The sequence below is a fragment of the Mobula birostris genome, chromosome 13 (assembly GCF_030028105.1).
Source record: "Mobula birostris isolate sMobBir1 chromosome 13, sMobBir1.hap1, whole genome shotgun sequence".
NCBI lineage: Eukaryota > Metazoa > Chordata > Chondrichthyes > Myliobatiformes > Myliobatidae > Mobula > Mobula birostris.
Genome location: NC_092382.1, coordinates 51,355,888 through 51,380,604, shown reverse-complemented (window position 1 = coordinate 51,380,604; position 24,717 = coordinate 51,355,888). Strand labels below are relative to the sequence as shown.

Genomic DNA, 24,717 nt, shown 5'->3' with positions numbered 1-24,717 from the left:
AGATTCCCTTCAGGAAACCATGCTGACTTTGGCCTACTTTGTCATGTGCCTTCGAGTATCCCGAAACCGCATCTTTAACAATGCACTCCAACATCTTCCCAAACACTGAAGGCAGGGTCACTGACCTATAACTTCCTTTCTGATGCTTCCCTCCCTTTCTAAAGTGTGAAGTGTCATTCGGTATTCTCAGTCGTCTGCAGCCATGCCAGAATATATTAATGCTTGAAAGGTGATTACTAAAGCACCCACAATCTCGTTAGCCGCCCTTTTAGAACTCTTCCCGTCATTTCAAGGTGGCCGATGGACCTTCAGACTGATTAGTTCCTCAAGCAGCTATTCCTTGGTCAAAGAAAATGCACTCACTTCTGCCCCCTGACACCCTTGGACTCTCAGCATTCTGTTCGTGTTTTCCACAGAAAAGACTGCGGAAATATTGTTCAGTTCGTCCGCAATTTCCCTGAACTCCGTTACTGTCTCTTCAGGGTTATTTTCCAGTAATGCAATGTTTGCCCTCCCATGTGTTTTACTATTTTTATATCTGCAAAAATGTATGATTGCTGATGTTATTGGCATGATGCTCTTCATATTTAATCTCTCCATCTCTCTCCTCTTATGGCCATCTCCAACGGAATCCCACCGCCAAGCGTATCTTCGCTTTACTCCCCACCCCGCCACCTTCTGCTTTCCGCGGGGATCGCTCCCCACCCGATTCCTTGTCCATTCGACCCTCCCCCCCCCATTGATCGCCCTCCTGGCGCGTACTCTCGCAAGCGGAGCAAGTGCTACATCTTCCCCTACACCTCCTCCCTCACTACCATTCAGGGCTCTAAACTGTCCTTCCAGGTGAGTTTGGATGTACAGAAACGTCGTACATTGAAACTGTGCATCCATGCTCTTGTGAGAAGTATAATTGTAAATTCGACTTCAGCTTTGACCCTTACATTTTAATATTGATACTGGCCAAGAGGTTGAGGCATTGGACTAACGACCTGAAGGTCGTGAGTTCGAGCCCCAGCCAAGGAAACGTGTTGTGTCCTTGAGCAAGGCACTTAATCACACATTGCTCTGCGACGACACTGGTGCCAAGCTGTATGGGTCCTAATGCCCTTCTCTTGGATAACATTGGTGTCTTGGAGAGGGGAGACCTGCAGCATAGGTAACTGCTGGTCTTCCATACAACCTTGGCCAGGCCTGCGCCCTGGGGAGTGAAGACTTTCCAGGCGCAGATCCATGGTCTCGCAAGACTTACGGATGCCTTAGATAGATAATCAGACCAACTATTATCAACTTACTTAAACATCGCCCATGTACCGATCGAAGCGCTCTCATACGGAGGTGGCTGGGAACGGACCCAAGTGCAAGACACAGACACTGAACTACTAGGGACAGGACTAGTATACAGGGTGAGGGCAAGAACATGGACAGTAAAACCGGGAACCCGGAACAGGACTGGACAAGAGAGCTAGGAGCCCGGGCTTGGACTCCGGGCCAAAGACTGGACAAGGACCCAGTACCTGGGTCTTGCCTCTGGCTCGGACCCCAGAATAGGCAAGGACGAGACTTGGCTGGCAGGCAGGACGAGGCTGGAATCTTCAGGCTTGAGGCTAGGCAGGATCCTCCTGGGCAGGGCATGGTTCGCCTGGGCAGGTCGCGGATTACCACCCGACGGAAGCATGGGACAGGAAGGGACAGAACCAACCGCAGGCAACGGCGAGACGGCCTGGCTTACCCGACGGAGGCAAGGGACAGGAAGGGACAGAACCAACCACAGGTAACGTCGAGACGGCCTGGCTTACTCGACGGAGTCAGGGGACAGGAAGAGACAGAACCAACGGCAGGTAACGGCAAGACGGCCTGACTTACTCGACGGAGGCAGGGGACAGGAAGAGACAGAACCAACGGCAGGTAACGGCAGGACGGCCTGACTTACCTGGGCGGAGGCAAGAGACAGGAAGGGAATTAGGTACAGGGTGGCTCCAGGGCAAGACTGCAGGCGAGACGAGGCGATAGTTACCAGCAAGACAAGGCAAGGCTTCAGGCAATGCAAGGCGAGACGAGAACTTCAGGTGAGGCGACAGTTACTGGCAAGACAAGGTAGGGCTTCAGGCGCGGAAACAGAAAGCCGAGCAAGGGATACAAGGAGTAAGGACAAGAACAATCCAGCAACCACGCCCTGGTCTCTGGAGGTATTTATGCAGCCAGCCACAATGAGCATCTGCTGCCTCAATTAGAGCTAAACACGAACAGAAGCAGGATAAACAGGAAAACCTGGAGCAAGGGTCGATGGACCGGACTGTGAACCGGAATACGGAGTTCACGGACCGGACCATGACAAGCGCTCCTTAAATTATCCCAGTGAAGCTGCGTCAGCCACTTTTTCTGGCCTCATTCCTGATTCTCAGCACCTTCTAAATCTTTGCCCTCTCAACTTAAAACTGTACCAGTCATTTTCGACACTCCTAATCAGGAGCAAAGATTGTCAGCGACAGCCTTATATATGACTCTTGTGTTTTTAAACATTCCAGTAACTTTTATCCCCATTCCTCTACGTTCAAAGGAATAAATACCCAGCCTGGCCAAATTTACCCCATAATTCTGATTCTCTGGACAAGTATCATCCTCTTCAAACCTTTCTACACTACTTCCAGTATAATAATTTTATTCCAACAACAGAGTGACCAAAACTCTGATAATCCAGGTACTAAAGAAGATTGTGAGAAAAAGAGAGGTTCGATTATGAAAGGCCATTCTACGGGTGGATGTGGTCATGCATGGGTGCACACCACACAATGTGTTCAACATTATTGTATGGGGTTTGATTTTGAGGATGTATGCCCCGCTCGCTCTATATCTGCCCAACAGGGACATTGTGCTGGTGTGGGGGGATTTATCTTGTGCACTGCCATTTTCCACAGGGAAATGTTGTCATTATATCCCTGGGAACTCAGCTGATATCTCCAGCTCTCGTGGAGCCTTCTTTACACATGGAGATGGTTCCTATAAATTCAGCTCAATATTTATTTTCAAAGGGACGCTGTCTAATTGCATAAGGAGAGATGGGAACAGTTAATGTGACCGTCACTTGAAAGGGGCGTGGTTAATGTAGCTGGTACAGATTACAAAGGCAGGCTGGGTCTGCCTGGTTTGAATGGGCTGTTACTGCGTGAGTACATTTATTAAAATTGATTATAAATTCCTACCCCACGACGCAGTCAATTGCTACAGTTGATCAACCTATGATCTTGCTTCGAGCACTTTGAATTTCTTGCTGCCTGTTATAGTTTCCATAGGTCATTTTCCAATTGGAATCAGATATATCGTCACTGACCTGTCAGTCGTAAAACTATTTGTTTTGCGGCAGCAGTATTTACCTATGCGGTGTTTGTTACAGGAAGTTGTCAGACAGAGAAAGATGGAGTCACCAAGCGGAACACAGAGACAGAGATAACATCTGGTGAAAATTCACAAAACCATTGAGCACTATGGAGACATGAGAGACTCCAGATACGTAAATCAAAAATATCAAATTGCTGCAGGAACTCAGAAGGTCAGGCAACTAATCCGTGCGGGGGGAATGGACTATGAATAGTTTGTGTCCAGACACTTCCCAAAGACTTTGAACAACCAATACAAATGAGATTGAGGTGAAAGAGGGACGATGGACTGGGAGAGGTGTGATTTCCCTCTGGATATCGCTGCTGCCCAGCCCTGTTTACTTTATCATCCTGGAGGTAAATCCTCCAACCCTTCCCTTCAAGTCCTTGTGTTCTGAGTTACCAGCCGAGATCCCTCTTTCTCTTTAGACAGGAACATAAACAAATAAATGCAACTGTAGGCTGTTCAGCCCATCAAACCAGCCCTGCGAGTCGATACAATGTATGAATCTTTCTCCTCTCACAATTTTTCTCCTCTATCATGTCCACATTGTTTTAAATCCCTAGTCTTTGAAAATGTATCCTCTATTTCATTATGTACAGCCAGTGATCTAATCTCAGCAAACCTCTAAGGTAGAGAATTCCAGCCATTCGTTCTTTCTGTAGGAAGAAATTACGAACTACCTCAGTTGTAAATCAGACCCGTTATGTCCATTTTTGAAAGCTGTACTACAAATGGAAACATATCCCTTTGGTGGGAGTAAGTGGAGATTACACGAAATTTGCGTGATGACACGTGTTTAACCTCGATGTCCCAGTTTCCTCCAACATCCCAAATATATGTGTGATTTTGACTTAATTTATGCGTCGCTTTAAATGTAGGTGAGCGGCAGCATGCAGACAAGAATAAGTGGTCATGTAAGGGGAATATAAAGGACTGGGACATATTTAGATTTATAATAGTCCTTGATGGCTATCATGAAGTTTACAGGTTGAGGAGCCCATTTCCATGCTATTAATCTCACTGCCTTCTTCTCAACATCCACCCTGCTGCGTCCTCTCAGCTTCTGTCTGGTTCAAATAGATCACCCCTCATTCTATCATCTTCAGCCATTCGTCATAGGACAACACCTTTGATCCAGGAACCTGCTGAGGTAATATCTTCTGGACTGTCAACGTGAACGAATTCTCTCTTAAATAAGGAATTCAGAACCGTACATAGTGGTCGAGGTGTAGCTGTGCTAATACTCTGTACAGTTGTATTCCCAATCCCCAGCCCTGTTGTAATAAATACCATTGTGGCGTTTGCTGCCTTGACTGATTGATGCACAATCAAACTAACTATTCTATATCTCAGACGCAAGAACATCCCTTTGAACATCACTTACGTGTAATTTTCTCTACTTGATTCTTCTTCCCTCACATTTGCCACCATTAACCTCCACATGCCGACTTTTCACTTACTCTTTCTATCTATCAGTACATAAGTCCAAATTTGCGCGTTGAAACCGGCCCTCTCACCTTCCTTCGAGTTATCAGAAAACTTGGAAACACACTCTAAGTCAAATGGAAATAGAGACGACGCCGGTGTCGGGTACTGGCCGAATCGAAGCGACGAAATCCGATCCCGAGGGCGATCGAAGTAACAGAGAGCGAGGAATGTCACAAAGTTTTGGCAATTTAAGAAAAAGGCCAGATAGAAATGGCCCGTTGTTACAGGCAAGGGACTGCTCGGCTCTGCTTATTGCTCCGCGGGATTTTGCTCGTCTCTGTGTTGGCCTGAGGCTGTGACCTGCAACTGGTGGATTGTTTGTCCGGCTGCAGTGATGCCTGGCTTTGTGACCTGAAAACTGTTCTCGTGGTTTTATTTTTCTACGATATATTTCTCTCTCTCTGCACACTGGGTGTTTGACAGTCCTCTGTTGTTTTAATGGGTTTTATTAGGTTTATTTTCTTCGTGGCTGACCGTATGCAGCCGAATCCCAGGGCTGTATAAAGTCTCCACACTTTGATGATAAATGAAGGGACAGACGCAGAGAGAGCGAAAAAGAGAAACTAATCGCCATGGCATATTGTTTCTACATTCACGCCAATCTACTTCTCCCAAGATATTGTGGAGGCATTTGTAGTGATCCTTCGAGAAGCACAATTTTCTCGAATAGTTTTGATAATTGGGAACGTCATTCACTCGTTAAGAAGGGAGGGAAGCAAAAGAGAGAATATCAGCCTGTTAGTCCGACTTCAGTGTTTGAGACGATGTTGCAGGCTATTATTAACGATGAAGTTTCACGGCACTTTGAGACACATAATAAAATAGGCCGAAGTCACCACGGTTTCCTCAAGGGGTAATCTAGTCTGACAAATCGCTTCAAATTCTTTGAGGAAATAACAGGCATAATATGCAAAGGAGCGTCACTGAATGCTGTTTACTTGGATTTTCAGAAGGTCATTGACAAAGTGCAGCACACGAGTCTGCTAAAAAATGATAAAGGCCTCTCATAATACTGCAAAGGTACCGCCATAGATAGATGGATCACTGTTTGGGTGGAAATAGTGAGAATAAAGGGATTTTTTTCTGGTCGTGGCCAAGTGGATAAGGCGTTCGTCTAGTTGCATCAAGGTCGCTAGTTCGAGCCTCAGCTGTGGTAGCGTGTTTGTGCCCTTGAGCAAGGCACTTAATCGCACATTGCTCTAGTCTGTGCGAGGAGTGGCGCCCCACAAAGACTTCCAAACTGCGTCTTGTAAGGCAAGAAAATGCCCGGCGCAGGTCTCTCATGGTCTGAGTCAACGTTCCCTCCCATCCCTCCCCTTCCTTTTCTGGTCGTGATGCTGGTGACTAGTCGGTATTAGGGCCGCAATTTTTCACCTTATATGCCAGTAATCGGAATGATGAAATTGGTGACTTTGCCGCCAAAGTTGCGAACAATCCAACGTAGGTTGAAGAGTAGGTTGTCTTGAGGAAGCAGATAATTTGCAGAAGACCTTGTTCAGATGAAGAGATAGGCAATGAAGTGCCAGATAGACTATACGGTAGTACGGGAGGCAAATGGACTGTCAACATTTATTTCGAGAGAACTAGAAAATAAAAGCAAGTATGTAATGCGGAGCCTTTATAAGACTTTTATGTGACTGCAGATGGAATATGGTGAACGGTTCGGGTCCCTTATCTAAAACGGATGTGCCGGTATTGGAGAGAGTCCAGAGGACCGTCACAAGAATGATGCCCAGAGTAAAAGAGTTAACTATGAGAAACATTTTAGGACGCTGGGCCTTGGTCGCTGGAATTTGGAAGAATGAGTCGGGCATCTCAGTGAAATCTATCGAATATTGACAGACCAAGATAGACTGGACATACAGAGGATTTTGTTGTAGTACTGGAGTCAAGGACCAGCGGGCACAACCTCAGATAAAAACGTCCCTTTTCTAAAGCAATTTCTGTAGCCAGAGAGTTATGGATTTGTGGAATTTATTGCCACGGATAGCCGTGAAAAGCAAGTAACTGGGTATATTTAACGCGGCAGTTGAGGAGGTGGACAGGTAGTAAGGGTGTCAAATGTGACGAGGAGAAGGCAGGGGAATGGAGTTGAGAGGAATGATATGTATGACCATAAGACCATAAGGCACAGGAGCTGAATTCGGCCATCTGGCCCATCGAGTCTGCTCCGCCATTCAATCATGGCTGATCTTTTTTTTTTCTTTCCTCATGAACTCCAGTTCCCAGCCCTCTCCTCATAACATTTGGTGCCATGTCTAGTCAAAAACCTACCAAACTCTGCCTTAAATACGCCCAGCGACCTGGCCTCCACAACTGGATGTGGTAATAAATTCCACAAATTTACCATCATTTGGCTAAATAAATCTCTACGCATCTCTGTTTTGAAAGGGCGCCCCTCTATCCTGACGCTGTGCCCCCTTTTCCTAGACTCCCCTACCATGGGAATCACCCTTTCCACATCTACTCTGTCTAGTTCTTTCAACATTCGAATAGTTTCAATTAGATCCCCCTCTCATCCTTCTGAATTCCAGCGAGTACAGTCCCGGAGTCATCAATCATCCTTGTGAACGTCCTCTAGACTCTCTCCAGTGCTAGCCCATATTTTCTAAGATGAGGCACCCAAAACTGTTCACAATACTGAAGGTGAGGCGTCAGCCGTGATGCAATGGCGGAGATCGGTGAGCCGAATAGCCTAATTTTGCTCCTATATCTTGTGGTATTGAGGCCAAATTTGGTGATAAATTAATGATGAATATCGCTTTTCATGACTCACATAACAAACCGCCTGGCGTCCCTGTGACAAAATTTGGAGGCTTGGATGTTTTAAAGTGACAGTTTCAAAAGTGGTCCCCCCGATTAACATGTCGCGACGAGGATGGGATTCGAACCCACGCGTGCAGAGCACAATGGATTAGCAGTCCATCGCCTTAACCTCTCGGCCACCTCGTCTGCTCTTCCCTCTCTAGTACTCCGAAGTTCTGATTTTCTTCACAGCATTTAAAACTTCTGCTTTAGGCCCACCCATGTGTGTTCAGATTCTAGGCCGAATTACTTTGCTCGCCGTGCTTACCAGAATTCATTGAGTTTGGATAAGGACAGTTTAGAGAGATATGTGCCAACCACAGGAAACATGGAAATAGGTATTCCATGCACTTTGGACTCCATGGACGTGCTGTGGCATACCTATCGAATCCGTGCTCTGTAACTCGGAGAAACTGTGAATGTTTTGAGTTGTAAAATGGGATAAATTTATGTCGAATTAAATAAAATTTCAATAGCGGGGTTATCATATTGCTTGATTTCAAGTAAACAGATATTATAGGAATTTGCCATCTGGTTCGAGAATGACGATTTTCCCTGTTTTAGGCAAATGCAATAACCCGATAGCTACCATATTATGACGCGCTGACGGCACGCCCGTCTGTGCGCAGCCGCAGATCCGAACACCCTAACGCTTAGCCGACACATACACATGGCTACTCGGTTCGGGAATACCAAACCAACGGCTGAATACCTGAAAAGAAATCGAGTTCACTCTATCAATAATGTTTTGAATGTGGTGGACCATTTCACTGATTCCAATCCCAGAATATGCCGCTGAAAAAGACCGTGTCATGTACCTTTGAGAATTCCTTTCTGTGTGACAGAAACTAAATAGTGTACAGCCCAAAGCAGGAATGCATGGAGAGATATTGACAACAGGTCGAATGTTCACCTGGGATGAAATCATTGCTTGCGTGTACCTTTAGCTCGGTCAGGAAACCACTTAACAGGTGGAAACTCCTTGCAGCATTCAGCATGTTCCCTTTCTCACAAAATACGGCCGTGTGGCCTAATGGATAAGGCGTCTGACTTCGGTGCTTGACATGGTGGAAGTTATCAGAAGATTGCAAGTTCGAGTCCTGCCACGGTCGTTTTGAAAACCTGGCGGTTTCGGTTCCATTCTGTCTCTCACTCCCTGCAGCCAACTGCTTGTCTCAATTCTGCGTGGGGATTAACCGGAGTACTGCACCCTCGGTGAAAACGTAATGCTTCGTCTTCACAACATATAATATTATGTGGTATTTCTGCAGACACTTTCATAAACAATTGGTTGGAGCTTCTCAGACGCTCAGGAGGTGCTACTGGGAAGGTGAAGTTTATTTCCCATTGAGCTCCGTCTCCGAGCACACCTTATCGGCGAGGATTCACCACCCAGCAGTGACGGTACATTCTCCTGTCTCCAACCCTCCTCCTCTTCTTGGACTCAGCGTGCTGGTCCTCTGCCTGTTCTGGGATATCTTCATCACTAATTGCCAACTAGACATCAACCGCCTCAGCATCAGGACCCCCTCTGAATACGCTGCCCTCCCAAATCTAACCCCCATCCCCAAATTTACCTTCAATCACGCAGACAAAGTGCTGCTGTTGTAGAGTGGCGGACTGACCTCTACCTTGCTGAGACAAAGCGGGAACTCTCAGACACATCTTCATCCCTACACCTTGAATAATCCCGACTGCGGACGATCACAGATCTGTCTCCGGGGTGCGGACGATCACAGAACTGTCTCCGACATTATCACTGACGTCATCAACTCTGGAGAACCTGCATTCACTGTACAAAACTCATGGTTCCATTGCCCTGAACTGCTCGCTCTACCTCCGACTCGATTCACAAATCTGATTGTCCAGGTAGGCTCATTGTCTCAGCCTACTCCTGCCCCACTGATTATGTGTTCTCATAGCTCCAGTCCATCCTATGCCCCATACTCAGTCCCATCCCACCTGCATTCGCGAACCTTCCCGAGCTCTTGATTGACTCACTAAATTCCAGTTCCCTGGCTATGACGGTCTCATTTTCTCTATGGACGTCCAGTCCCCGTATTAAAAGGCCTTAAAAATCTCCACATTTCTCAAGGAAAGAACCAACCAGTTCCCCTCTATCATCACCATCCTCCGTCTGGCAGAACCGGTCCTCACCTGAACAGTTTCTGCTTCGGTTCCTCCTACTAACTTCAAATTCAATGGGTAGCCATGGACACTCGCATGAGTCCAGATATGTCTCCCATTTCGTTGGCTAAGTAAAACAGTCCATGTACCTGTTATGGTCCAGTCCGTGAAATCCGCATTCCCGTTCACAGTCCGGTTCATTGATGCTTATTCCGGGTTTTCCTGTTTTCCCTTGTTCCATTGAGTGCCTTAAGTGAGGCACCTGATTCTCGTTTTGGGCTGGCACATAAATACCTCTGGAAACCAAAGATTGGCTGCTGGATTGTTCCCTTACCCTCCCCGTCTGAAACCCTCACAGTTACCTCGGCGGTTTCCTCGGCAGTCACCTCGGCAAGTATCCTCGACAGTTATCCCGGCACTGCGTCCTGGAAGGGTCCCGGCCCTGCGTCTTAGAAGGGACCCGCCCCTGCGTTCTAGAAGTGTCCCGGCCCTGCGTCCTGGAAGGGCCCGTGCATTGTGTCCTAGAAGTGTTCCGGCCTGCACCTTAAAAGTGTCCCGGCCCTGCGCCCTGGAAAGGTCCCTGCCCTGCGTCCTAGGAGGATCCCGGCCCTGCGCTCCAAGGAGGGCCCCGGCTCTGTACGTAAGAGCCTAATCAAGCCGAGTCCAAGAACAGAGCCAAATCTACTCCAAGAGCCACGTTCTGTGCTGGAGCTTTTCATCCTGTGCTGGATTTCCTCGCCCAGCCCAGGAGTCGCCACCATTCCAGGAAAGCCTACCATTCCATCGCCAGACCATATTTCGGGCATTCTGAACGTCTGCTTTTCTTTCTCCTACTTCCATCCAGGCGGAGGTATGCTCACAAAGCGCGTTGGCCACTTGCGTAGGTTACGGCGTCGGAATTAGCCTTTAGGAAGAAGACACCAGATGTATCGGCAACAGTGATGTGGTCGCGGGATCGTAGGGCCGACCACTGAATTGCTTCGAGGCGATAGACAGAAATAAAAATGACCCAGGTCTCATAAGAGAATCTGAATGTCACAATCTTTATAAAGACACGGAGAACGAGTGTTTACCTCAGATTCATTCAGAGTCCAGAGTGTTCCTTAACCAGAAGCACTGGATGAACAAAGGATCTGCAAAATGCTGAGCGGTGGATTCGTGGCAATACTTATCACATTTACTCATTATTATTATTTATCTATAGGATTTGTTTTATATTGACCCGCATCTGGGCCGTACCCTCCAAATATCCGGACCTGCCTCTTGGTATTTTTGCACTACCTTACTTTCCATTTTTCTATTTTCTATTTATGATTTATAATTTAATTTTTTAATATTTACTATTGATTTGTAATCCAGGGAGCGGGAAGTGCAGAATCAAATATCGCTGAGATGATTGTACGTTCTAGTATCAATTGTTTGGCGACAATAAAGTATAAAGTATTTTGCTCATTTGATAGTTGTCCATTGCTGTGTGCTGCGTTTTATCAGCTTCCCTGGTGGTCTAGTGGTTAGGATTCGGCGCTCTCACCGCCGCGGCCCGGGTTCGATTCCCGGTTAGGGAATTAACATATTGCCGCTGTAATTTAATGTGTTAATTTTAAATTATGGTGTGGATTAGCCTGCTTCCACTATAACCCCATTCCTGTCTATGCTTAACCAGCATTGGCCTGATTCAGCACCATAAAACCACAAAATATAGGAGCAGAATTAGGCCCTCGGGCACATCGGGTTTGCTTCGACATTTCCTCTGAGCCCCATTCTCCTGCTTTTGTATCATTTCATGCCCTGATCAATCAACAATCTATCGATCTCTGACAATTATACAAAAAAACTTGCACTCCACAGGGGCCCGTGGCAACGAATTCAACAGATTTACCGCTCTATCGCTAAAGAACTCACTCCTCATCTCTGCTCTAAAAGGACGGTCCCCTATCGCGAGGCTGCGTCCTTTGGTCTTATTTTCTCCTACCATAGGAAACATCCTCTCAGCATCCGCTCTATCAAGGCCTTTCACCATTCGATAGGTTTCAATGAGGTCATCGGGCAACCTACTGAATTCCAGTGAATGCGGGCCCGGCGCCGGCAAACGCTCTTCATATCACTAGCCAATCCATCCTAGCATCATTTCTCTGAATCTCCTTGGAACTCTGTCCAGGTCAGCAATACTTCCTCAGGTAAAGGAACTAAAAATGCTTACAATACTCCAAGCAAGGCCTCACCAGTGCTTTGTAAAGTCTCTGAATTACATCCTTGCTTTATATTCTAGTCCTCTTGAAATGAAAATGAACATGTGCCTTTATCACCACAGATTCAACCTCCTGTTTCATATGCAGCACCTGTTTATTATTTGTCTGTGAATGGGGATGTTGGCCCAGCAAATTTCCTATCGGCTGCAGATACTTTATTTGATCTCCAGTGTTACGTTCCTTTTCTGAAAATAATTTCGACATTACATTCAAAATGTGTCTAAATCAGTATACATTTTACTCTTACTTCCACTTCGCTGCAAACTGAAGTGCTTCTTTTCACTCACTCTTTTTCACAAGCATTCTAAAACTGATTCAAATACATTATTTACAAGCTCCTCGCAACCACCTTCCTCGCAAATATGTTGCCTTCTAATTAAGGTTGACAGCTTCTCTTCAAGACGGGTCACCAGATCATGGAAAACATGATTGCTTCATCTAATCAGTCCCTCTGTACTCCATTTTGCTGCCGTAATTCTACCCAATTCTGAATTAAGCTTCCTTGTGCTCCAGCTTCGTTTAAATTCCTTGCCTCACATCATCCCATGGGTAAACATCGAGAGCCTCATCACAGGCACTTAATATCCTCCGTACATCCGTGACCAGCGATATCCCCACACTAAGGAGAGTTCCACGTTACCGTGTAACAATCAGGGTAGAATTCTCAGTACGGAAGATGTTGAGCCTGTCGGAGCAGGTTATCATTTCATTGTTAATCCAGGGGATTATATCAATAAAAAATATAGTAGATGTCATAAAGGAAAATGTGTGCAGATGCGGCTGAGACTTCAGAAATTGAACTGAAGGGAAATGCTGGATGTTGAGTCAGTTTCAGAACAACGGGGTCGATTTAAAATGTTTATTCACGCTGTGTAGGGAGCTTCCGAACCCAAGGTCGTCAGAAGCACAATAAAAACAATAGATTAATGTTGAAAGTTCAAAGTAAAATTTATTATCAAAGTACATAAAACATACAACCTGAGATCCTTTATTTTCTGCAGACATATTTAGCAAATCTATAGACGAGTATACGGATCAATAAATATATAGGTAAAATATTGAAGAAAAGACAGTTATAAAAAGAATAGAGAAAAAGATAGTAATGATGTTAACCGTACGGCATATGAAATGTGAGAGCAACAGTCAAGAGTTATATTCGGACTCCCAAACTGCAGGTTGAGAAGTAAATTGCCGATAATGCTGAGACTGAGGGGAATAGAGGTTCTTCCTTGTCGGACAAATATTAGGAACTGCACTCAGACACGGAGGAGATCGCTTCAACCAATCTTTATTCGTGATATCACGGGAAACCCTGCCCTAAGAGCGGGGTGTCAGAGTTCCGGAAACAGCTTCAAGTACAGCTTCATTGATACAGTTGAGTACATATCAGTAAGCTCTACATGCAGGGGTTATCGGTTAGTTATCAGTTGTTCACGCACTCATGATCACAGAACGGTCCATTGTAGGATGCAGGCCTTGGGGTTTAAATCAACATTAAAGGACAACACTCACAGTCAATTCCTGATACTTGACATTTGTGCAGACACACAATACATTCTGTTGCCCTTTGATCACGATAAGGAAGCCGCTCCAGCAGAAATATGCTAATGTGTGATAAAGAATTACAAAAACAGGGATAGACTGGTGCGTCTGGTTTCACCCATTCCACCGCCCCCCCCCGCCCCCAACTCTCGCCTTTCACAGGCTTCAGACATTTATATCATTTAGTCGATTTTAACCCTTTGACGCTTGAAAATTCCTCCACAAGTCCCTCCTTGTTGATCTGTCTTCCAGATTAACATCCTAGTACGTTGTTTTCTTCCTCGGCCTGAAAAGAGGGTTCGTATCCTTCAGGGAAGGGACAGTCCCTTCTCGGATACACTTTCTCCCCCAGACAATGCTCTTCGAGGGCTATGGACCCCATCACCTGGGGAACTACTGGGGTGCCTAAAGGATTTACAATATGTTTGATCCACGGGTTACAACACGGCCTTAATGCTCCACATACACAGCACCCGAGAAGACATAACACTACAATTATTATAACTCCATGGATGATTCACAACCTCCAGCTGGAGAACCAGCCAGTAAGCCAGTCCCAGCAGCCCGCCGGCCCCTGCGTGAAGCCATCTATGTAATCACATATTTCACCTATAGCATAGGAAATAATATACCACTCGTCCCTGACATGGGTGATAGATTTATCTCCTGCTATGACACAGACCCCTCCTTGTTGGGCAAGTTCATAGTCAACGGCATAGCGAGTCTGTTGAGCATACAGCGGCAGCTTTGCCAGTTCTCGGTTGAGAGCATTAAACCCATCTATTGTACTGTTGCCTAAGATAGTCAGCCCACACATGAGATGGTTTCAATTCTTTGCAGCTATGGTACGATACAGAGAAGATTAGCATGGCCCCTGCGCAAGGATGACGCGCAAATTCTCAAAAGTGAACTCAGGCATAGGCATATGGTCGTCTGTGGCCGGACCTGGGGCCTTAGTATTTTGCTGACAGATGCCACATCTTTTCACAACCTCAGCAATGGCTGTTGTTATTCCTGGCGCATACCATTGCTGTTCTATTGCATGTAGCATCCCTCCTCTGCCCATGTGGGCCGCACATCGATACCAGTTCCCAGATAGATACAGACATGAGGCTTTCTCCGGCAACCGAGGCCACACATTGGTACAAGTTCCACACTGGAAGCAGAGTGGTGAGAGTTTCGGTTATCTAATAAGCCGAGGGCCGCTCTTCGGTACCAGTTTCACAATAGGCACGCAATAGTTTGTACTACAAAAGCAGAAGGAAATGAGATTGAAAGGTCAGCTTGAACACTCCCTCTATTCTGCACATACTTAGATTGGTGACGAAGTGGAAAATGAGAAGACACTGAATGGAGAAATGGGACAGAGATAGTCATGAAGTCGCAGATTATTACCATAGAAAATAGGTACAAGCTAGGCCATCCCTCTGTGATCTTCCGCCTCGCTCCATTTTTCTGCACCCTCCGTCCCTCTCTCATACACGTCCCTACACAACCTCCACTAAAATGATACAATTGAATCCGCATCTATCAGTTACGCTTGGAGTTCCTTCCACGCTCGCTCGACCCTCTGAGTGAATAAATTCTATTACATATACTTCTTGCATATTTCAACTTTCTCCCCAAGCCTATGAACTTTAGTTGTAGATGTTCTCAAAGGATATGACATAGAACATAGAAATCTACATCATATTACAGAGCTTCCGGTCCACAATGTTGTGCCGAATATGTAACCTACTCTAAAAACTCCTTAGACTTTCCCTAGCGCAGAGCCCTCTGGTTTTCTAAGCTCAATGTACTTGTCTAAAGGGCTCTTCAAAGACCCTATTGTACTCGCTTCCACCACCGCCGCCGGCAGTGCTTTCCAGGCACTCACCATTCTCCGTGTGAAAAACATACCTCTGGTATCCTCTCTGTACCTATTTCCAAGCACCTTAAAACTATATCCCCCTTGTGTTAACCTGGGGACAAAAAAAACTCTGACTATTCACACGATCAATGCCTCTCTTCATCTTGTACATCTCTGTCAAGTCACCTCTCATTCTCCGTCAGTACGAGGAGGAAAGGCCAAGCACACTCAACCGGTTCTCCTAAGGTACGCCCTCCAATCCAGGCAACATCCTTGTAAATCTCCTATGCACTCTCTCTCTCTCTCTCTTCAGTATCCACACACCCTCTCTATAGTATTGACCCTGGATGGGGAAGATCTGCATGCATTCACACTGTTCATTTCCCCATCTCTTCCTTTCAAATTATCGCTGCACTCTTTGAAGTTTATTGATATTTCAAAACTGTAAGTAGATGGCCAGAACAGCCCACGATATTCTATGTACGGTCTCACCAACGTGTTGTACAGCTTCAACAAATCGTCCTGATTCGTGTACTCAGTCATCTGATTGTGAAGGCCTCTGTGATTCGAGCTCAATACGACCCGATTTGCCCGTGACGCCGCTTTCCTGGAGTTATCAATCTGTATCGCCTTGTCTCTTTTTAAATACTGCACACTAAAGTCCACATATTCAATATGTGCGTCGAAGCCCGTTGCACCGTTCCTCACAACGCAGACCGTCGCACACTGTCTGTATTAAATGCCATCTGCCAGTTTTCAAGCCAGCTGACATCAAGCTGCAAGCTTGGATGGAGATTCTGGCCGGAACAGCGGCCCCAACCTTAGAGTCGTCCGTAATTCTTCTGATTCAGTTTTCTACATCGACATCTGAGTCAGTAACATACATGATAAATAGCAATGGGACTAACACCAATCCCTGCAGTAGACTTGTCACAGTTAAAACATCAACAACCCACTCTCTGCTAATCCGGACATGAACGCTCATCAACCCGGCCCTAAACCGCAGCTAAATTCCTCTGGGCGGGTAACTTTTTATTACCAAAGGTCCCTGGAACATTGCTCTCCATCTCTCTTATATGCTCAGAAGAACATACGTACAACGTGTTTTATTGTGACACATGTCATCAGCTGTTACTGTGACCTTCTTGTTCAAATGACTCGAAATGACTGGAAGAAGCGACAGAAAAGAATGATCCTATCTCCCCGTTCAATAAGGTATACTCCATTTCACCTGCCGAGCTGATGTCCCGCCCTCAATGTCAGAAGCGAATGTGCTCCGCTGAATGGGATAAAATAAATCTGTTTCTCTCTCTCCAAATTTCTTGTAGTTAATTTAACGGCGATTGTGATCCTATCTCAGGGAAAGTGCGGACTCTCCAAATGCATCACCCGTTACCTGGTTGGAATGGCAACAACGGAACTGATAGTGGTTATAGTTTTCGCTTTAGTGGACCAGACCAACAATATCTACATTTATTCCAGATCCCTGCTGATCACTCCTGTATGCGCTCTGACAAATGTATTATTTGGTGTGACGAGAGACTGTTCTGTGTGGTTTACGGTCAGTTTCACATTCGACCGTTTCATCGCAATATGTTGTGAAAAGCTGCGGGACCGATACTGCACTGAGAGAACAGCAACGGTCATCATGGTGACTGTGGTTTTAGTGAGCTGCGGGAGATGTGTCCCGTTTTACTTTGCGCTTGAACCTTACGTCATCATTGACAACATGCCGTGGCGTTGCTCCTTCACACATGAATACACTACTTCACCCGAGTGGAAAGGACTCGAATTACTAGATAGCATTTTAACACCATTGCTACCAATCGGCTTAATTCTTATCTTCAATGGGTTAACAGTAAGACATATAATTGCGGCAAATAGAGCCCGCAGAGGGCTTCGGAAGAGCAGCGATAAACAGAAAGATACCAATGTGGAAAACCGCAGAAAATCGATGATCTTATTGTTTGCAATTTCAACTAATTTCATATTGTTTTGGATGCCCTATATAGCTCATTCTCTGAAATGGCAACCGGAAAATTACTATTACCAGGACAGATATTTCAGTTCCCCGGTATATATACTGCAGCAAACTGGATTAATGTTTCAAATTCTTAGTGTGTGCACCAATACTTGTATCTACACACTGACACAAAGGAAATTCAGACAACAGCTGAAGGATGGAATGAAATATGTGTTTACGTTAAATGGCCTTCTGTGTAGAAAACGCCAACTCCAATTCCAATTCAGAGAAGTTTTTGAATAAAGCAGTTTAAAATTCAGTAGTTTTGGCAAGTACGTCATAAATTCAAACAATCATGTGCCTGGTCATCCTGAAATGAATAAATTCCAAACTATTACAGAGACGTGACAATAATCCGGGAAACTTTACCGCAGCATAAAAGCCAGGACCAACAGGTTCCAGGACAGCGTCATCCACCAGACCATTAAACTGACTAACTCAAGTTGGTTTGAATGTTTTTCTATGTTCCATTGCCTGTTCCATTTATTATAAATTATTATAAATTACTAGGATGGCATATTGCACATTTAGACAGAAACGTAACCTAAAGATGTTTTATTCCTCATGTATGTGAAGGATGTAAGAAATAAAGTCAATTCAATCACAAGGGAAGGAATGATTTCCGTACTTCTACAGGTTCAGGTGTTTCAAGATTCTCATAGTCGGGTAAAAGAGAGTAAAGGGAAAGCCTTTTAAACACAAGGAGAGCATTATAGTAGCACAGCGCGGAAAGCGGGGACAATGTGGTGGGATTGTATGCTAATGGACTGTGAGTGGAACTCAGAAGTAGGAAGGGAACAAACACTCGTTTGAGAGTATTCTGTACAGAGCTCCCATCACCAAATCTAAAACAACACACAGAGACAGTGACAGATCAGGAGATAGATTTTGCACAGCTGCTTTTATTAACACGGCTGTTGTCAGAGGTAACTTAAACTTCACTGATATTCATCGGCAATTCCTCTGTTTAAAAGGTTTAGATGTGACAGAATTTCTCAGTTGTGTACAGGCAGAAGAATTGGTACAAGTAACGGGCAGGTGGACTAGTGAACAGTCGATCCTGTGCTAGGATCACCAGAAAGTGAAATGGATCAGGTAACTGATCTCTCCGCGTGTCAGCAGTTCAGATGGATAGAGCACAGCGATTCGACATACCTTACACTGGGATAGCAGCAGACAATATGGAATCACTTAATTGATACTATTGGGTAGGAACGTTGGAGCCGATTTTGGGAAGCGATTTGTACCTTCAAATGCACAAGAGAAATATGGAGATCGTTAATGCAGCATTGATTGGGATTCAGTATTAGCTTCTTTCATTGAGGTGGGGATCGGATGACTCCGTAAAGTAACCCTGGTTGATAAGAGATATGGAACACGTCTTCAAGAAAAAGAAATAAATATACTTAAGGTTTTGGAAGAAAGGATCAGACAGTGCTATGGAAAGTCACAATGTAGCCAGGAGGGATTTAACAATGGACTTAGAAAAATTAAAAGGAGGTATGAGAAGGCATGAGAGAGCCGCATTAAGATAGGTGAAAAACAGGAGGATGACGAGAGAGAGTGGGAGAGATCAGAGATAAAAGAGGAGACTTGTTTGTAGTCCAAGGAGGCAGTGAGGATGGGAGAATGGCAAATGTTACTTCTTTGTGCAGAAAATGTAATAGGGATAGTCTTGGATAGGACCCTGGTCAGACCCTACTTGGAGTACTGTGCTTGGTTCTGGTCACCTGACTACAGGAAGGATGTGGAGCGATTTAACATCTTAAAGTAGTTTTGAAATTTTGCAGGACACGGTATTTGCTCCTGATGTTTGTCTGGATGGGAACATTTGAGATGTCCGCTCCGGTGAAAACACAACACATCCTCCGCTCTGCGACAATAGCTTCGAACCGCTAATTCTCCCGTTGCGACGTCTACGTCATCCACGAACCGCCTTATGTTTAAATCCGTTTATGTTTTCCTGGAAATTATATATCATTTTTATTATTTTTTCTTTCTTTACTTTACCATTGTCAGGTTTGAAATACAATGTGCTACTGCTGGAAAAGCGGATGTTCATTGTACTTACACCCTGGATGCCCACGACAGTAAACCTGAACACGAACTGAAAAGTTCAGTTTCAAGTTCATCCCAAACACTGGAGCCCAAACGATGTTTCTGCCCAGGATTGAACTGGGGACCTTTCGCGTGTGAAGCGAACGTGATAACCACTACACCACAGAAACTGTGCAAAGCGCTCAATACTCTGCGCTATTGAGCAATGACCCGAGGCACCCCCTCCCCACCCTGCTCTGCAATACAGCGATAAGAACAAGTCATTGCCCACCGTTCCTCTTCGCTTTCAATGACAATTATTGCATTTATGTGACATATACGGTTACATGCATTAACAATTTCCTGTGGGGTGCTGGTCAGGGCGCGACATGTAACAGGTAACTGAACTATGTTGCTTATATACAGCAAGGAATTCAAACAGCAAACACGAGGAAATCTGTAGATGTTGGAATTTCGAGCAACACACATAAAAGTTGCTGGTGAACTTAGCAGGCCAGGCAGCATCTGTAGGAAGAGGTACAGTCGACGTTTCAGGCCGAGACCCTTCGTCAGGACTAACTGAAGGAAGAGTTAGTAAGAGATTTGAAAGTGGGAGGAGAAGGGGGAGATCCAAAATGATAGGAGAAGACAGGAGGGGGATGGATGGAGCCAAGAGCTGGACACGTGATTGGTAAAGGGATATGAGAGGATCATGGGACAGGAGGCCCAGGGAGAAAGGAAAGGGGGAGGGTGAAGCCCATGGGCGAAGGGTATAGTGAGAGGGACAGAGGGAGAAAAAGGAGAGGGAGAAAAAGAATACACACACACACACACACACACACACACACACACACACACACACACACACACACACATATATGTGTGTGTGTGTGTGTGTGTGTGTGTGCATGTACTTTTCTCTCTCTCTTTTTTCTCCCTCGCCCTCCTGTCTTCTCCTATCATTTTGGATCTCCCCCTTCCCCTCCCACGAGGTTGCGCTCCAGCTCACGAACTAAATTCAACGGCGCCTTTAAGATTTCTCACCCTGTCTCTCTCGTCCGTTCTCATCACCTCAGATTACAAGTTAATTGAAAGTGACTGAACAACGTGCCGATACACTTATAGACAACAGGACGCGTTACAAGCCGGAGTTACTTGTGAGATGATACCAGCTGTAGAGTAATGAATCACGGCCAATCGTCACACTGAATCCACACTAACACCAGACACACCATCACACTGATATCTCACTGATGATCATGTTCCAATCTAATCCGTCGGATCGCAACCAGACAAAGACATGAAAGGCCAGTTATACGACCGATTGTGAAGGAAATTTATATTGGGAACAACAACCTTCAGGCAAATAGACCAAATCAAAGGTCGCAGTGGAGGGATCGCATTGCAGCTAGAGGGATCTGACCATTGGAAACGGAATCTCAGCAAGTCAGTAGAATCGGGGGAGGTGTCGTCTCTTTCACAGAGGCTTAGTGAACACGGGACATGTGAGAATTATTTTATAATTCTGTCCTGAAATACTGGAGCTTCATGTTGAGAGAGGGGGACAGAGATATCAGCATCTCGATACCATTTCTGGCCATTGAGGCCACGATTAATATCTCTTTTGTTCGCGTGGGCCTGAAACAATTCGCCGTTGTAAGCGAACATTGAGCTTAATCGACAGCACAGCGAACCAAGGTGAGGTGCAATTACAGCGTTTCTGAGGCATGGCTTCAGGAAAGGTCGGGTTCGTTGTTTCACTGTTTGGTTAATTGAATTGAGAAGACAGGAATATGTGTGGGCTTGTGATGTCCTGATTCAACAAAGAAACCGCCTGTTCAGGCACGTTCAACAAAGGGAAGTGAGGCTACGCGTGTTGAGCGAGAGAAGCAAACACGGAGAATGTTTGCAGCCCCGCGGGCACATGCCTTTTAGTGTATAAGGTCAAAGGTGCATCGCTTCGAAGTTAAATGCAAGTAATAAACAGGGTGCTCAGCTTGAAAAACGCGCAGTCACCTGGGCGTTGCAAGCATTAAAATCACAAGTGCTCTAGGTGAGGCTCGAACTCACAGCCTCGGCATTTCTCCGCCGTGTACTGCCATATAAGTACCGCGCGCTAACCGATTGCGCCACTAGAGCCCAGCGCTGCAAACACTTGGCTGTAAATATCTGGAAAGGAAAACTGGAAGAAATTCCAATATCATGGAGCAAACAGCACAGAAATATACGTGAAAAGGCAGTTCGGCCCACAGTGTATTGCCGTGACATCTAAACAGCAAATCAAAGATACTCAAACTCTAATCCCTCCTTCCTACCTTGTCCATATCCCTCGATCTTCCTGACATCCATGAGGATATCGAGTAATCAAAAGTGCACATCAAATGCCACCTATAAATTTGCTGATGATGCAAACATTGTAGGTAGAATCTCAGATGGAGAAGAGAGGGCCTACAGGACTGAGATATGCCAACTAGCGGAGTGGTGTCGCAGCAACAACCTGGCACTGAACATCAACAAGACGAAAGAGCTGAGTGTGGACTTCAGGAAGGGTAAGACGAAGGAACACATTCCAATCCTCATAGAGGGATCAGAAGTGGAGACAGTGAGCAGTTTCAGATTCCTGGGTGTGAAGATCTCTGAGGACTTATCCTGGTCACCACAGATCGATGCAGTTCTAAAGAAGGCAAGAAAACGTCTGTACTTCATCGGGAGTTTGAAGAGATTCAGTATGTCAACCAATGCACTGAAAAGCTTCTATAGATGTACATTGGGAAGCATTCTGACAGGCTGCATCGCTGTCTGGTACGGGGAGTGGGGCTACTGCACACAACCGAAAGAAGCTGCAGAGGTTTGTAAAATTTGCTCCTCTCCATTGTGGATACTAGCCTACGAAGTACCCAGGACATCTTCCAGGAGTGGTGCCTCAGAAAGCGTCCACTATTAAGGACCTCCAGTACCCAGGACATGCCTTTTTCCCGCTGTTACCATCAGATAGGAGGCACAGAAGCCTGAAGGTACACACTCAGCGATTCAGAAACAGGCTCTTCCTCTCTGTCATCCGATTCTTAAATAGACATTGAACCCATGAACACTACCTCAATTTTCAAATATATATTATTTCTGCTTTTTTACACAATTTTTAATCTATTCGATATACGTATACTATCATTGATTTACTTATTTATTATTATTTATTTTCTTCTTCGATATTATGTTTTACTTTGAAATGCTGCTGCTGAGTTACAAAATTTCACGACACATGCCGGCGATAATAAACCCGATTCTTTTTCTGAATTCTGATTCTGCTCTCTTTAAAGCCTCTAATGTTTTTGTTTCTACCACCGTGCCGGGCAGTGCACTTCAGGCATCCACCACTCTGATCAAAAAAGCTTGACCTTGACATCTCCCCAGAATCTACCTCCTCCCATCCTCAATGCATGGCATCTGGTATTATTTACTTCAACCCTGGGAAACCGACACACCCTGTCTACTCTAACTCTTCACCTCATAATCTTCTAAACCTCTACTAGATCTCCTCTCAGCTCCCGGTGCTCCAGAGAAAACAAACCATGTTAATCCAACCTTCCATAAACACGCATACCCTTTAAACCCGGCCGCATCCAGGTAAAACTCCTCTTCAACCTCTTCAAAGCCTGAACTTCCTTCCTACAGTAGGGTGACGAGAATTGTATGCAATACTCCAGAAATAGCCTAATCAGAGTTTTATAAATTTGCAACATAACCCCTTCACTTTTGAACTTAAGGCTTCGACTAATAACAGCAAGTTTTATCTTATAAAAGCAAGGTTGATCGATGAACCTCCTTATCGATCTTCGCTTTCAGCTCAAGCGGGTATAACTTCAGGTTAAAAGGTACATCTATTATCAATTTATACAAATCGTCTTCTAATTCGGGTGGAAATGAAACCTAGAGGGAAACGAAAGGCAGCAGGATGATCAAAGCACATATCCCCTACCGCAGACGGAGATTAAATTCCTGATATCAGTGGATTCAGCATTAATCGGGAACTCGGGATCATCCGCGTAGACGAGTGTTCCGTAGATTGAGCAGCTAGACTCAGTGTGTTTATTGTTACAATGTTTCTCGTTGTGAACAATGAAAGTACAGTAGCCTCGGCCGGCAAATGTCCAATTAAATCGTCGCGTCATTGCATTACGTCAGAATGAAACAAAGAAAGTCAACACATTACGCGACATCCTCTGAAACCTACACTTCCACTAAACCTGTGTCCATCGTGTTAGATGCAGCTGATATAGAAACATAGAAACATAGAAAATAGGTGCAGGAGTCGGCCATTCGGCCCTTCGAGCCTGCACCGCCATTCAGTACGATCATGGCTGATCGTTCAACTCAGACCCCTGTACCCGCCTTCCCTCCATATCCCCTGATCCCTTTAGCCACAAGAGCCTTTTCTAAGTCCCTCTTAAATATAGCCAATGAACTGTTTCCTGTGGCAGAGAATTCCACAGATTCACTACTCTCTGTGTGAAGAAGTTTTTCCTCATGTCGGTCCTAAAAGGCTTCCACTTTATCCTCAAACTGTGACCCCTCATTCTGGACTTCCCCAACATCGGCAACAATATTCCTACATCTAGCCTATCCAATCCCTTTAGAATTTTATACGTTTCAATAAGATCCCCTCTCAATCTTCTAAATTCATAGCGTATAAGCCTAGCCGAGCCAGTCTTTCATCATATGAAACTCCCGCCATCCCAGGAATCAATCTGGTGAACCTTCTTTGTTGTTGTTGTTGTTGTTCGTCCTTCGTAGTCGGAGATGACCATGGCTTCAAAGTCAAATGGGAGATTGGTGGCTGTGGGTCCGGAGGTGACTGATGAGGCCAATCCGGGCCCTGAAGGCTCGCCCACATGTGGGACACAAGTGGGTGGGTGCTGTCATGGCAGTGGACGCTCCTTGGGCCTTGCTCACAGCACGCTTTCGTTGTGCCTCGATGGTGCGCCTGACTTCAGCTGCACGGGCTCCTGTGGTGATCTTGCTGCGCCAAGCTGGACGGTGGAGGGCAAGCGTCTCCCACGTGTTGATGTCGACACCCAGGCCTTTGAGGGACGCTTTGAGGCAGTCTTTGTAACGTTTCTTCTGCCCCCCCCCCCCGACTGAGCGCTTGCCCTGACACAGTTCTCCGTACAGTAGCTGCTTAGGCAATTGGCTGTCTGGCATTCTGACCACATGTCCAGCCC

At 45.5% G+C, this 24,717-nt stretch overlaps 5 non-coding genes and 1 pseudogene across 5 annotated transcripts; 3 read left to right on the top strand and 3 right to left on the bottom strand.

Annotated features, from left to right (window-relative positions):
* Window positions 1–7,736: 7,736 nt before the first annotated feature.
* On the bottom strand, window positions 7,737–7,818 carry trnas-gcu (transfer RNA serine (anticodon GCU)). Its single transcript has one exon. It is a non-coding gene; the product is annotated as a tRNA-Ser (tRNA).
* Window positions 7,819–8,690: 872 nt separating this feature from the next.
* trnar-ucg (transfer RNA arginine (anticodon UCG)) lies at window positions 8,691–8,783 on the top strand. The gene is made up of 2 exons: window positions 8,691–8,727; window positions 8,748–8,783. It is a non-coding gene; the product is annotated as a tRNA-Arg (tRNA).
* Window positions 8,784–11,291: 2,508 nt separating this feature from the next.
* On the top strand, window positions 11,292–11,363 carry trnae-cuc (transfer RNA glutamic acid (anticodon CUC)). Its single transcript has one exon. It is a non-coding gene; the product is annotated as a tRNA-Glu (tRNA).
* A 3,050-nt stretch (window positions 11,364–14,413) lies between these two features.
* LOC140208841 (U6 spliceosomal RNA) lies at window positions 14,414–14,509 on the top strand (annotated as a pseudogene).
* A 5,107-nt stretch (window positions 14,510–19,616) lies between these two features.
* Window positions 19,617–19,689, bottom strand: trnav-cac (transfer RNA valine (anticodon CAC)). Its single transcript has one exon. It is a non-coding gene; the product is annotated as a tRNA-Val (tRNA).
* A 1,854-nt stretch (window positions 19,690–21,543) lies between these two features.
* trnai-uau (transfer RNA isoleucine (anticodon UAU)) lies at window positions 21,544–21,637 on the bottom strand. The gene is made up of 2 exons: window positions 21,600–21,637; window positions 21,544–21,579 (listed from the first exon to the last, which is right to left on the bottom strand). It is a non-coding gene; the product is annotated as a tRNA-Ile (tRNA).
* Window positions 21,638–24,717: the final 3,080 nt, after the last annotated feature.